This window comes from Schistocerca serialis, chromosome 3, assembly GCF_023864345.2.
Source record: "Schistocerca serialis cubense isolate TAMUIC-IGC-003099 chromosome 3, iqSchSeri2.2, whole genome shotgun sequence".
NCBI classification, from domain to species: Eukaryota; Metazoa; Arthropoda; class Insecta; order Orthoptera; family Acrididae; genus Schistocerca; species Schistocerca serialis.
The window spans coordinates 638156683-638169326 of record NC_064640.1 but is presented as its reverse complement, the minus strand read 5'-3'; the positions used below and the strand labels follow the sequence as shown (position 1 = coordinate 638169326).

Below are 12644 nucleotides of genomic sequence, written 5' to 3'. Positions count from 1 at the left end.
TGTCTCCAAAGAGCTGTTATGAGATCCATCGTACAGATCGTAGCCGGTAAGTTCCTTAACGTAACCTTCCTGATAGGGGAAAAAAAAAGTTATTTGAGCATCAGGGGTGGAGGAATGACGTAGTCACATATTTACTTGCCACTTTTTGTGTTAGTAACATTTTTTTTATTATTTCGATTGGTATCTGCTAAAAACAAAAGCGATGAATCGTAGTGCCACTACTCTATAAACTGACGAGTTTAGCTGAACCTGAATTTGTTCCTCGAATTTTCGCCAGTCAAATACGATCCTACTTCGCAGCGACGTGATCGAGGATTAACGTTTATACAACGCAGATTTCCAGGTTAAGCTTAATCTAGAGTCATTTTCTGTCGTAATCTAAGATTAAATGATTTATACAATCGACCCATAGTGGCTCATCATCTGACTTGACAGTTGTAGGCAAGTAGACTGGCGAGGGCAGTGGTGGGGTTACCCCTGCGCAAGTTTTCCATGTGTGTGGAAACGCAGTGTAAACAGATGTCAGTTTATAAGTTTCGCCGAGATAGTGTGTAATGTGTATGATGGGGCGATTGACGCTTAACTCCGCAGAGTATTAATACTTGTGACAGGTGAATGGCATTGTACGCTAGATGCATGTGCCTACTGTGCAGAATGAAAGTTTTAATTGCATGTGGTACTTAAGGGCAAAAGTGGTTGCAGTGAAGTGACAAATGAAATACAGACGAAGTATCTGATGTGATATGCCCGACTTTCCTTTATTACCTTCTTTCCCCCATCAAATAACCTTATATAACACAGTTAGTCCTATGTGTATGAAGATAGAAACAATACAGCAATTAAAGAAGGCAAAGTTTTTTATTATTGCATGTTTACTTTTTCATCCATCCAATTACCTAAAAGAAATTCATTTTCCGCCAACACTTATTAATGTTCTGTAAAACTGCCGACCGCTTCCTGAATCGTACCACATCACACCTGAAAAATAAGTAATATCAAGTTAATGTATAGTTAGTATCATGTGGAACTAATAACAACTAGATTTAACTTTCAGCATACCGTAGGAGTTCAGTACTGCCCAGATTTCATTCTCAAAGACCGTTAGGTACTTTCTTATGTATTTACCAAATCATTTGGTGTCAAGGAAGGCTGTTTCCAATAATAATACACTGCAAAGCAAAAATACTGCATACATTTCAACTATGGGTCATTGGTTTTTTACAATTAATTGGCCAGAAATCAAAGCCCCTGCGAAAAGTTTCTGAAACAAATGTGTAAAAAGGGCTGGGGGGAGGGAAGGGAGTTGACTTCAGCATTGCACTGAACAGTCTCATACTTTCATTAACTCTCCAAATGCACTAACCTCCTTTCATATTACTTTAGGCACAGTTAAGTAGATCATGTTGAACACAGGAATCCAAAAATTGAGAGTGCTGTCTGTAATGTAATCTAGATTAACAACAGCTAAGAATGTTGGCAGTTGGTTCATTGATATCAGAGTTTTAAGGGTGATCATAGTTTTGTACCATACTCGTCTATGATTTACCAATGTTGTGTGATAAGAGTTCTACCAATCATTAACACATTTTATTTTGAAATTATTACACATTTTTATGATTTGACCACAAATTCTGCAGCTATTCAATTCAAAGATTGTAACAATGTTATATTTATTTATTCACCCAAGGATCATCTGATAATGATACGGAATTTTAGGGGGAGTAAAACAGAAATCCATAGCTCAAAATATACATACGCGTACTATACATAAGGCATAGTCCATATCAATTCAGGTAGGCTGGGAAAAAAATCTTACCATCATAGTCTTAGATGTCATTGAAATTAGCATATGTTTAAATGAAGGACTAAATAAGGAACACGTATTTTTTCGTTTTCTAAAAATAAATAAATCTGCTCCGAGATACAGCCCTCCATAGATGACACTGCACATATCATTCTGAAGATGTGAATTTTGGGAAAAAATTTAAAATGCTGTATCTCTCAAACACTTAAAGATATTTTGCTGGTTTTTTTATTTGAAAGATAATTGTGTCATGATTACAAAGAAATCCTCCATATTGACTTATCTGTCAAAGTTCTTTTACTATAGCATTCTGAACTTTTTTATAATTTATGGAAAAAATTATAAAAAATGCCAATTCATAAAATTTTGATTTTTTTTTTTCTGTTGATTGGTACCTTATAGCTCTACATTCCCTGAAAAGGAGAGCTCTCATTTTGAGGTTGAACAGCTTTGATAAATTTTTGCCATACATAAAACCTGTTTTATTACCACATTCTCAGATAACAGGCTCATAAAAATCAAAACCTAGCCTTACTTAATGTAATTTTAATTTTGAAAGATGAGTAAGAGACTCATTTTTCAAGCACTTTTAAAGTAAAATGTATGTGAATGGTCCGAAGACTTAAGGGTTTCAATTTATACAACTTCTGGGCAGTCTGTTTTGTACTGAAATTAGCCAGTCAATGAACTAAAAATGTGTTTCACTGCTTCAGTATCTTTGAAAGAGTGGCTTTAGTTTTGCCTTGGAAGTATTCACCAAGTAAGTTTTTAAATCCTGCCCCCGTGGCTTTCTATGGCCAAAAATTTTTTAGAGCTTCTGAAATTTGTCGAGAAACATGTCACATTTTTAATTAGGCTCTGCAACAGCATTATGGGCTACACTTAAATTGTGACATGCACAATGGATGGATGTACAAGAAGTGCTATTTTTATTTTGTCTGCACACTACTGTCTTTGTAACTCATGATGGACACTTAGTCATTACCTGGGGCACAACATTTGCTTAAGTCTAGTCTCTTTCAATCTATAGATTCAATTAGCAGATGTTTGAGTTCTATTGCAAGCTGACTACTTTTAACACAGCACAAGCCTTCATTTAAATTGCAGATAATAATAATGTATTGTGTTATCACATATTACATGAAAAAAATCTCTTTACTCTGAATGTATTAAATTATTTTGTTATGAGATAAGTCTGAAGTGCGTCACAGAGCCATAAGGTTTCTGTAGGGTTCAAATTGATGTAGGTTGCGGTAGTTGTACGGAGATCAACAAACTTCCATAGAATACACTAGCACAGATAGTTCCATCGCACTAGTCTTTTAATTGAAGACCACAACAACAACAACAATGGTTTCTGTAGTAAATCTGTAGTAGTTGTTGGTGGTGGTAGTGGTGGTGGTGGTGGTGGTGGTGGTACTAAGTAGGCCTATATTAAAACTCAAATACATTTGAACTAGCTCAGTCAAGCCTTGGTCTCTCCTCTACAATTTGTACTCCTCACACTCCGCTCCATTACCAAACTTATGATTCCTTGATACCTCAAGGTGAATCCTGTAAGTTGATACCAGTCAAGTTGTGCATTAATTTCAATTCACTGCCGCTTCATTAGTTACCTAACATACCAGTCTAACCTTCAGCATTCTTCAGTTGCATCCAGTTTCAAAAGCTACCATTTAATTCTTGTCTCACATGTTTATCATCCACATTTCATTTCACTATAAGGCACCAGAAAAATGATTTCAGAAAAAGCTTCCTAACACACTAATTTTTATGCTAACAAATTATTCTTTTCCAGAAAAGTTTTTATTGATACTACCAGTCTGCATTTTATGTCCTCTGTACTTTAGCCATAGCCATTTATCTCACTGACCAAATGGCAAAACTCATCTACTATTATTAGTGTCATTTTCTAATCTAATTCCCTCAGCATCACCCAATTTAATTTGACTAAATAACCTTGCTTTACTTAGAGTGAAACTCATAACCTCTGTTCAAGAGTATCCATTCCGTTGAACTGGTCTTGCAAGTTATTTGCCCTCTGACAGAATAACAGTGTCATTGACAAACCTCTAATTTTTCCCTTTCTTCTCCCTGAACATTCCCCTTTCTAAATTTGTCCATGGTGTCGTTAATAATAACAAACATCTGAGATAAGCTACAATGCCGTCCCACTCCCTTCTCAAGTACTGCTATACTTTAATGTAGTTTGACTGTTTTAACTTGAGTCTCATTCCTCAGAAAGTTGTAAACAACATTCATTTCCATCAATTTCAGAAACTTTCTCTAAATCTACAAATGCTATGAGAGTAAGTTTCCCTTTGCTTTGGTCTATACTCTCAGATAGGTCATGTGGTCAGCGTTGTCTAGGATGTTACTAAATTTCTCCAGCGCCCAAATTCTTTGTCCCCAAGGTCAGCTTCCATCAGTTTTTTCTTTCTTAGTTCAGTAATATTCACACCTGTTAACACTGCCTTCCTCAGAATTGGAATTATTACATTATTCTTGAGGTCCAAGTGTATTACATCTGCCTCTTATCTGTTGTACATAGTGGAATAATGTTGTCATGGCTGGTTCTTAGAAAGATCTTAATAACTGAGGGGACACTGTCTACTTTAAGAGCTCTATTTTCAGTGCTGTGTCAACTTCTTCTCATGGTAGTGTATCCGCCATTACATAATCTACTTCCTGCTTCCTACCTTTAGAGTTGTTTTCATGTTTGTTTCTTTTGTATGGTCCTTCTACACATTCCTTACATCTTTAGGCCTTCTCTTCTTGGCTTAGCGCTGGCTTGCTAATCAAACAACAAGATTACAAGCTGGAGACTGGTAATCTGACCAGACATGCTGCACCGTATGATTAGAAGAGGTTTCACAGCCTATGCACAGAGGTTGGACATAGCACTTCTCCTCAAGGCCTGACACCAACCCAATGGTTTCTAGATGAAAGCAGTTCAAGGTCTTTAGATAGGGTGGTCATCAGAACCAAATACAATACAAACTCTCGCATCCAGTGAGGCTACATGCTTAATAAAAGATACAGAGGAAGGCCCATTCAATTAGCTAATGTGGTGATTAACTGAATGTTTTGAAGTAATTATGGAATGTGGTCAGGAAATAAGTGAAAAAAGGCAAGACCTAAAAAAAAAACAATATTTACTGCTCAATGAGTGAATGGAAGTACACTATTCCCACTACAGTTCCTCTGGAGAAAGGTACGCGGATAGTCTGAATACAAGCAGAGCCATATTGAATATTAGGAAGTCCAAGCCGCCAGCCTGACCTGCATAGAGGATGACGGGCTGAACATTAACTCTTGTCGGGCACCACTGCCTCCACCTTTATACTATGCACCAGGGCACATCACTCCTTTCACATTGTTGTTTCTGACAACCAAGCTGCGAGGTCTCGGGTCTGTATATGGTCACCGCTGACACCCTGCCCCACCTAGTGGTTTCTTCACAAAAGGCCCGTTCCTACATCGTGCCACACATTGCTAGTGGTGTTTTCTTTGTACATTCTACCAAAATCACCAATTCTGGCTTCTGTTCTTTGCCTTCTTAGACCTTAGGCATTGCATCATCCCTATGTACAAATGCTTCCTTCTCCCCTACAGAAAAATTGTCATCAGGGTCATTGCATGTCAAATCAAATTCTAAGATTTGCTTACTCTTGTAAGAACTTCTGCAATTTTTTTCCTCCCTCAGACTAAAAATTACTTTTGGCGTATGTTAAAACGAAGGACTAAGTAAGGAACACACATTTTTTTGTTTTATCAAAAAAGTTTCTGCTCTGAGATACAGCCCTCCGATGATAACACTACACATACCATTTTGAAGATGCAAACTTTTGAAAAACTTTTAAAACACTGTACCTCTCAAACAGTTCTAGATTTTTTTTTTGTTTTTTTATTTGAAAAATAACTGCATCATGATTACAAAGAAATCCTCCATGTAGACTTATCTGTCAAAGTTATTTTACTATAGCATTCTGAACTTTTTTAATAATTTATGAAAAAAAATGTTCAAAAATACCAATCCATAAAATTTTGATTTTTTTTTCTGTTGTTTGGTACCATATAGTTTTACATTCGCTGAAAAGGAGAGCTTCGACTTTTAGGTTGAACAGGTTTGATAAACAACTGAAATTTTTGCCATACATAAAACCGGTTTTGTTACCACATTATCAGATAACAGGCTCATAAAAATCAAAACCTAGCCTTATGTAACATAATTTTAGTTTTGAAAGATGAGTAAGAGACTCATTTTTCAAGCATTTTAAATGGTTCCAAAAAATATGTGAATGGTCCAAAGACTTAAGGGTTTCTATTTATACAACTTCTGTGCACTTTGTTTTGTACTGAAATTGGCCAGTCAATGAACTAAAAATGTATTCCACTTCTTCAGTAGGGCCTATGTTCCTTTGCTATAGAGTGATGCCTTCCTGTTGAACCAATAGGATCTGGAGCACTTACAATCTTCAAAACATTGTGAACAGGAAGTGAGCAATGATGGTGTTGTTGCTGTCCTTCAGCTGGAAACCTATATCCAGCAGCTAGTCCATGTGGTAGCAGAAAGTTCACTAGAATTTCATTCAACTCATAACTGGTGTCTATAATCTCTGCAATCCACCAGTCACACCATACACACATGCCACAAACATCCCACTTCTCAAGTTATGAATCTGAATATTATCCTGCTGTTTCTGAGGTGTTGGCCGAACAAACGAAATTTCATCTTTCTTGCTCTTTAAAGTGTGTGGGATATGAGTTCGCCCATCACTATGAGTCCAAAAATATGTCTTCTGAATTCCTTTCATAGAAGTAGTTTATATGGACCATTCTTTTTTCTGTTCATGGAATTCTTAGATTTCCTCTTTGGACAAAAGAATGAGGGCTGTGGATGTGTAAGATTTTACAGCTCTTGTAAAATCCTCAGCATTCTGAATCACGGCTGTATTTGGTTTGGAAAGATTATGTTTTGTAGCATGGTGTTTCAGCAAGCCTCGTACACCATCACACGACCTCTCCCCGTGACCAGTAGCACTGTATACCCAGTCAGTTGGCATAAGCGACTTGCTCAATTCAAACAGCTGATAACGATTTTTAAAATGACTAGGAGCACCATCAGAAATAATGATGATCTTCTCTGCCTCTGTTTGCACTTGAAGAATTTTGCGCATTGCTAGCAAAGAGTGTGCCGAGTCATGTCCTATGCCGTCACTTATAACTGCAACACTTGACACTTAGGTTGTAGTGCATAAAATTTTGATCTTCCAATATGTGAAGTTGTATAGTTGCTCTTATAAATTGCAAAAATTTCTTTAATACTAGGAGTCGTGTACCTCTTCACTTTCACAACTTTTTGACCTTCAACTGTTACAGTTACAGTGTCTTTGTTGCACTCTGTCGAGAACAGTAAATTTTATCTTCCAGACACAATGACTGCACTATTGGAACTTGAGCTGCTTCCACAGGATGGCTATAATAGGGATCTGGTCTTCCAAAGACTCCTTTTACAGACCTCACATTTCTTGATTTGTCTACTATGTACTTTGATACTGATGGAATGTGGTTCAAAATAGTTTTTTGAAAATGGAAATGTCTCTGGAATAATAGTTAAAACTTGCACCTTTTCACTGTAGGATGTACAATATTCAGCAGCTGAACTGATATTTGTGAAAAATCCCTGGCAAGAGTTGCAAGACTGCTTTGGTTCATCCTCTTCGAAAGATGAAATTTCTACTGTGAAGAGTATGGTCAGGTTTGCTGTAGTGTATTCATCCATGGCTTTAGTAATTTCTCTGCACTTTCTTGATGCATAGAGCTTATGACTTGACTTCACTGACCACGGTTTCTCAACAGGAGTAACACCTACCTCCTTAGTTGACTGATTCAGGTTATTTAATTCTTCCTCTACTGAAGCCAAACCGCATCATCTGCACGATGGGAGGCTTCACTTTGTTCAGGTACTATCATTGTTGTTGTAATGTCAAAACATTTAGAACACAAAAAGTCGTCACTGCAAACATCTTTACTTTGAAACAGAGTCTTCAAATGAGAACACTTCTTCCCAATCTGAACAAAGTCTGTTTTTTTTGTTTGTCTTATATATCATTCTTTAATGGATATGCAAATAGTCAGCACACTTCACTCTCCTGTGGCCCCAGTCAGAAGACATTTCAAACAGTCCTTTTCACAAAACACACTGCAACTGTGTCAACTGCCAATTCTTCACGTAAACACAGAACTCACTGGATGGTCTCAAATATGTTAGAAGCCTCTCCCAGTAAACAAATTAGCACCGATCAACTACAATACAGAAACCTGCAATGAACAACCATGAAAAAGAAACTGACAAGAAACTACAACAAAGTTTAAGAAATATCTGCAACAATTAAAGTTAAAAGAAATAACCGTAACAAAGAAGGTGAATAGAAATAAATATTGTAACAAAGAAATTAGTAAGAAACAATTTCAGTTATAAAAAGGATTTTTAAAAATAAAACCTGTCCAACTTAAAAGTGGAAGCTCTCCTGTACAAAGAATATAGTACTACGAGGTACTAATCCACAGAAAAAAAATCTAACTTTTCTGGCTTGGCATTTTTGAAAATTTTTTTCTGTAAATTATAAAAAAAAAAATTCGAAAGGTGACAGTAAAAGAACTTTGACAGATATGTCCAAACAGAGGATACCATTGTAATCATAAAGCAGTTATCTTTCAAATAAGAAAAAATTCTAACGAAGTATCTAGACCTGTTATAGAGATCCAGCATTTAAAATTTTTTTCTGAAATTCGCATCTTCATAATGGTGTTTGCAGTGTCATCTTTGGAAGCCTGTATCTTTGAGCAGGGATTTTTTGGAGGGGGAGGAAAAAAAAAAGTGTTTCTTACTTACTCCTGAATTTTAACATATGCTAAATTCAATAACATCCGAGACTATGAAGATCATCCTCCTGCCTGAAGTGATACGGATTATGCCATAAGTTTGCTTTATGAGACTAGGACAAGGTGGTCAGCCAAACCTTGATGAAGGAACAGTCCCAGAATTTGCCTGAAATGTTTTAGGACAACCACAGATAAATGAAACGAGGGTGGCTGGACAGGGCAAACTGTTTCCTACAGAATATGAGATCTGTGCTTTAACATCTGTACTGCCTCATTTGATTGATACCTATTGTAAAATGTTCTTTGATATCAAATATGATATAAAACAACGTTTTATTCTTCACCATGGCACACTTTAAGGGCACCTGCTGGTGACTCCTGGACTGTGAATATGCCCCTATGCCTCTGATAAAAAGTGAGGGCTGGTATCATGTGTGGCTTTGAATGGGGAATGTCACTGTGCAACCATTTGAGTGCTCAAAGAAGCAAGTAAATCTTATTGTCCAAAACCTGAACCAAAGCTACCAGGAGACACCATCGATCAGAGCCAACATTTGGCAGCTGTTAGTGAACAGAAGACAATAAGGGTAAACAGTAATGTACAAAATAAAGTTTTTCTGTTTTCAGTTACAAAAACACCTACATTTATCGCTGATGACTGTTATTGTGTATAACTATATTTAGATAATACAGCTGTTCCTCATTCCTGCTCATTTGTGTTAGTTTTTAAAATTACTTTTAAGTATGGATTTAGTAACAGTAATTCACTTTGGACAGATGCTTATTACCAACAGTCAATGTTGACAGGGAGTTAAATACCGGGTGATCAAAAGGTCATTATAAATTTGAAAACTTAATAAACCATGGAATAATGTAGATAGAGAGGTAAAAATTGACACACATGCTTCGAATGACATGGGGTTTTATTAGAACAGAAAAAAAAACAAAGTTCACAAAATGTCCGACAGATGGTGCTGGACAGCAAAACGTCAGTGACTGCGCATGACAATCACGTATAAAAAAAGGGAGGAAGGTTTATCTGTTTAGCTAGAGTAATAGAAGGCAGATTTCAGACTACCTAACAGATCAAAACGAAAATTTCTGTTCCGACACTGACAATGTTGAGTGTTTATGGAAAAAGTTCAAGGCAATCGTAAAATGTGTTTTAGACAGGTACGTGCCGAGTAAAACTGTGAGGGACGGGAAAAACCCACCGTGGTACAACAACAAAGTTAGGAAACTACTGCGAAAGCAAAGAGAGCTCCACTCCAAGTTTAAACGCAGCCAAAACCTCTCAGACAAACAGAAGCTAAACGATGTCAAAGTTAGCGTAAGGAGGGCTATGCGTGAAGCGTTCATTGAATTCGAAAGTGAAATTCTATGTACCGACTTGACAGAAAATCCTAGGAAGTTCTGGTCTTACGTTAAATCAGTAAGTGGCTCGAAACAGCATATCCAGACACTACGGGATGATGATGGCATTGAAACAGAGGATGACACGCGTAAAGCTGAAATACTAAACACCTTTTTCCAAAGCTGTTTCACAGAGGAAGACCGCAATGCAGTTCCTTCTCTAAATCCTCGCACAAACGAAAAAATGGCTGACATCGAAATAAGTGTCCAAGGAATATAAAAGCAACTGGAATCACTCAATAGAGGAAAGTCCACTGGACCTGACGGGATACCAATTCGATTCTACACAGAGTACGCGAAAGAACTTGCCCCCCTTCTAACAGCCGTGTACTGCAAGTCTCTAGAGGAACGGAGGGTTCCAAATGATTGGAAAAGAGCACAGATAGTCCCAGTCTTCAAGAAGGGTCGTCGAGCAGATGCGCAAAACTATAGACCTATATCTCTTACGTCGATCTCTTGTAGAATTTTAGAACATGTTTTTTGCTCGCGTATCATGTCATTTCTGGAAACCCAGAATCTACTATGTAGGAATCAACATGGATTCCGGAAACAGCGATCGTGTGAGACACAACTCGCCTTATTTGTTCATGAGACCCAGAAAATATTAGATACAGGCTCCCAGGTAGATGCTATTTTTCTTGACTTCCGGAAGGCATTCGATACAGTTTCGCACTGTCGCCTGATAAACAAAGTAAGAGCCTACGGAATATCAGACCAGCTGTGTGGCTGGATTGAAGAGTTTTTAGCAAACAGAACACAGCATGTTGTTATCAATGGAGAGACGTCTACAGACGTTAAAGTAACTTCTGGCGTGCCACAGGGGAGTGTTATGGAACCATTGCTTTTCACAATATATATAAATGACTTAGTAGATAGTGTCGGAAGTTCCATGCGGCTTTTCGTGGATGATGCTGTAGTATACAGAGAAGTTGCAGCATTAGAAAATTGTAGCGAAATGCAGGAAGATCTGCAGCGGATAGGCACTTGGTGCAGGGAGTGGCAACTGACCCTTAACATAGACAAATGTAATGTATTGCGAATACATAGAAAGAAGGATCCTTTATTGTATGCTTATATGATAGCGGAACAAACACTGGTAGCAGTTACTTCTGTAAAATATCTGGGAGTATGCGTGCGGAACGATTTGAAGTGGAATGATCATATAAAATTAATTGTTGGTAAGGCGGGTACCAGGTTGAGATTCATTGGGAGAGTGCTTAGAAAATGTAGTCCATCAACAAAGGAGGTGGCTTACAAAACACTCGTTCGACCTATACTTGAGTATTGCTCATCAGTGTGGGATCCGTACCAGATCGGTCTGACGGAGGAGATAGAGAAGATCCAAAGAAGAGCGGCGCGTTTCATCACAGGGTTATTTGGTAACCGTGATAGCGTTACGGAGATGTTTAATAAACTCAAGTGGCAGACTCTGCAAGAGAGGCGCTCTGCATCGCGGTGTAGCTTGCTCGCCAGGTTTCGAGAGGGTGCGTTTCTGGATGAGGTATCGAATATATTGCTTCCCCCTACTTATACCTCCCGAGGAGATCACGAATGTAAAATTAGAGAGATTAGAGCGCGCACGGAGGCTTTCAGACAGTCGTTCTTCCCGCGAACCATACGCGACTGGAACAGGAAAGGGAGGTAATGACAGTGGCACGTAAAGTGCCCTCCGCCACACACCGTTGGGTGGTTTGCGGAGTATCAATGTAGATGTAGATGTAGATAAAAGGAGCTGTAATGAGAGAGAGAACCAGATGCACCAGCATTCCCAGCATATTGACGTTACCTGAAAAGGCGCTTTTAGTGAAGCTGTATTATCAGAATGGGGAATGTGCTAGTTTAGCGTTATGATCCTATCGCCATAGGAAGGGGATTCGAATGGGTAAAGGTCCGGTGACAAATGCAGCTGTGACTAGAATGATTTCAAAGTTTGAAGCCACGGTGGCCGACCAAGCACAAGGCGTAATGCTGCTGAGACATTTCAGGAAGAAATGGAGACTGTAGCAGATTTGTCTATGCACGGGGAAGTCAGCACTCGTGCAGTCGCACGTCACACCGGCATTCCATACACTACTGTTTGGTTGGCACTTAGGCGTACCCTCCGATGCTATCCGTACAAAATCCATTGGCATCATGAACTGTTACCTGGCGATTTAGTGAAGCGAAGGGCATTTGTGGTGTGGGCGTTTCAAAAGATGGCGGAAGATGAGGATTGGTTGAGTAACGTGTTGTGGACCGACGAAGCTCATTTCACGCTCCGAGGGTCTGTCAACGCCCACAACTGCAGAATTTGGGCTACCGAAAATCCTAGAACTGTCGTGGAAACTCCATTTCATGACGAGAAAGTCCTGGTATGGGTTGGATTTACCACATCTACCGTTATCGGGCCTTTTTTCTTAGAGGAAATGCGTGATTCTGATTTTGTAACTGCTACCGTGACGGGTGAGAGGTATGCCAATATGTTACAGAATCACATCATCCCCAGCCTGGCTGATAAACACCTGCTGGAACGTAAGGTGTTTATGCAGGATGAAGCTCC

At 38.5% G+C, this 12644-nt stretch overlaps 1 protein-coding gene across 3 annotated transcripts in view; it reads left to right on the top strand.

Moving 5' to 3' along the window:
* Positions 1-499: 499 nt before the first annotated feature.
* LOC126470520 (glycoprotein endo-alpha-1,2-mannosidase) overlaps positions 500-12644 on the top strand; it is a 102034-nt gene continuing 89889 nt past the window's right edge. The window contains exons 1-2 of one of the 3 annotated variants that reach the window (XM_050098431.1): positions 507-611; positions 9053-9279. The gene's annotated coding sequence lies outside the window, so the exon portion shown is untranslated. Of the gene's footprint in view, positions 612-9052; positions 9280-12644 lie in introns of all 3 variants that reach the window. The other 2 variants (XM_050098433.1, XM_050098432.1) reach the window with 2 other exon arrangements.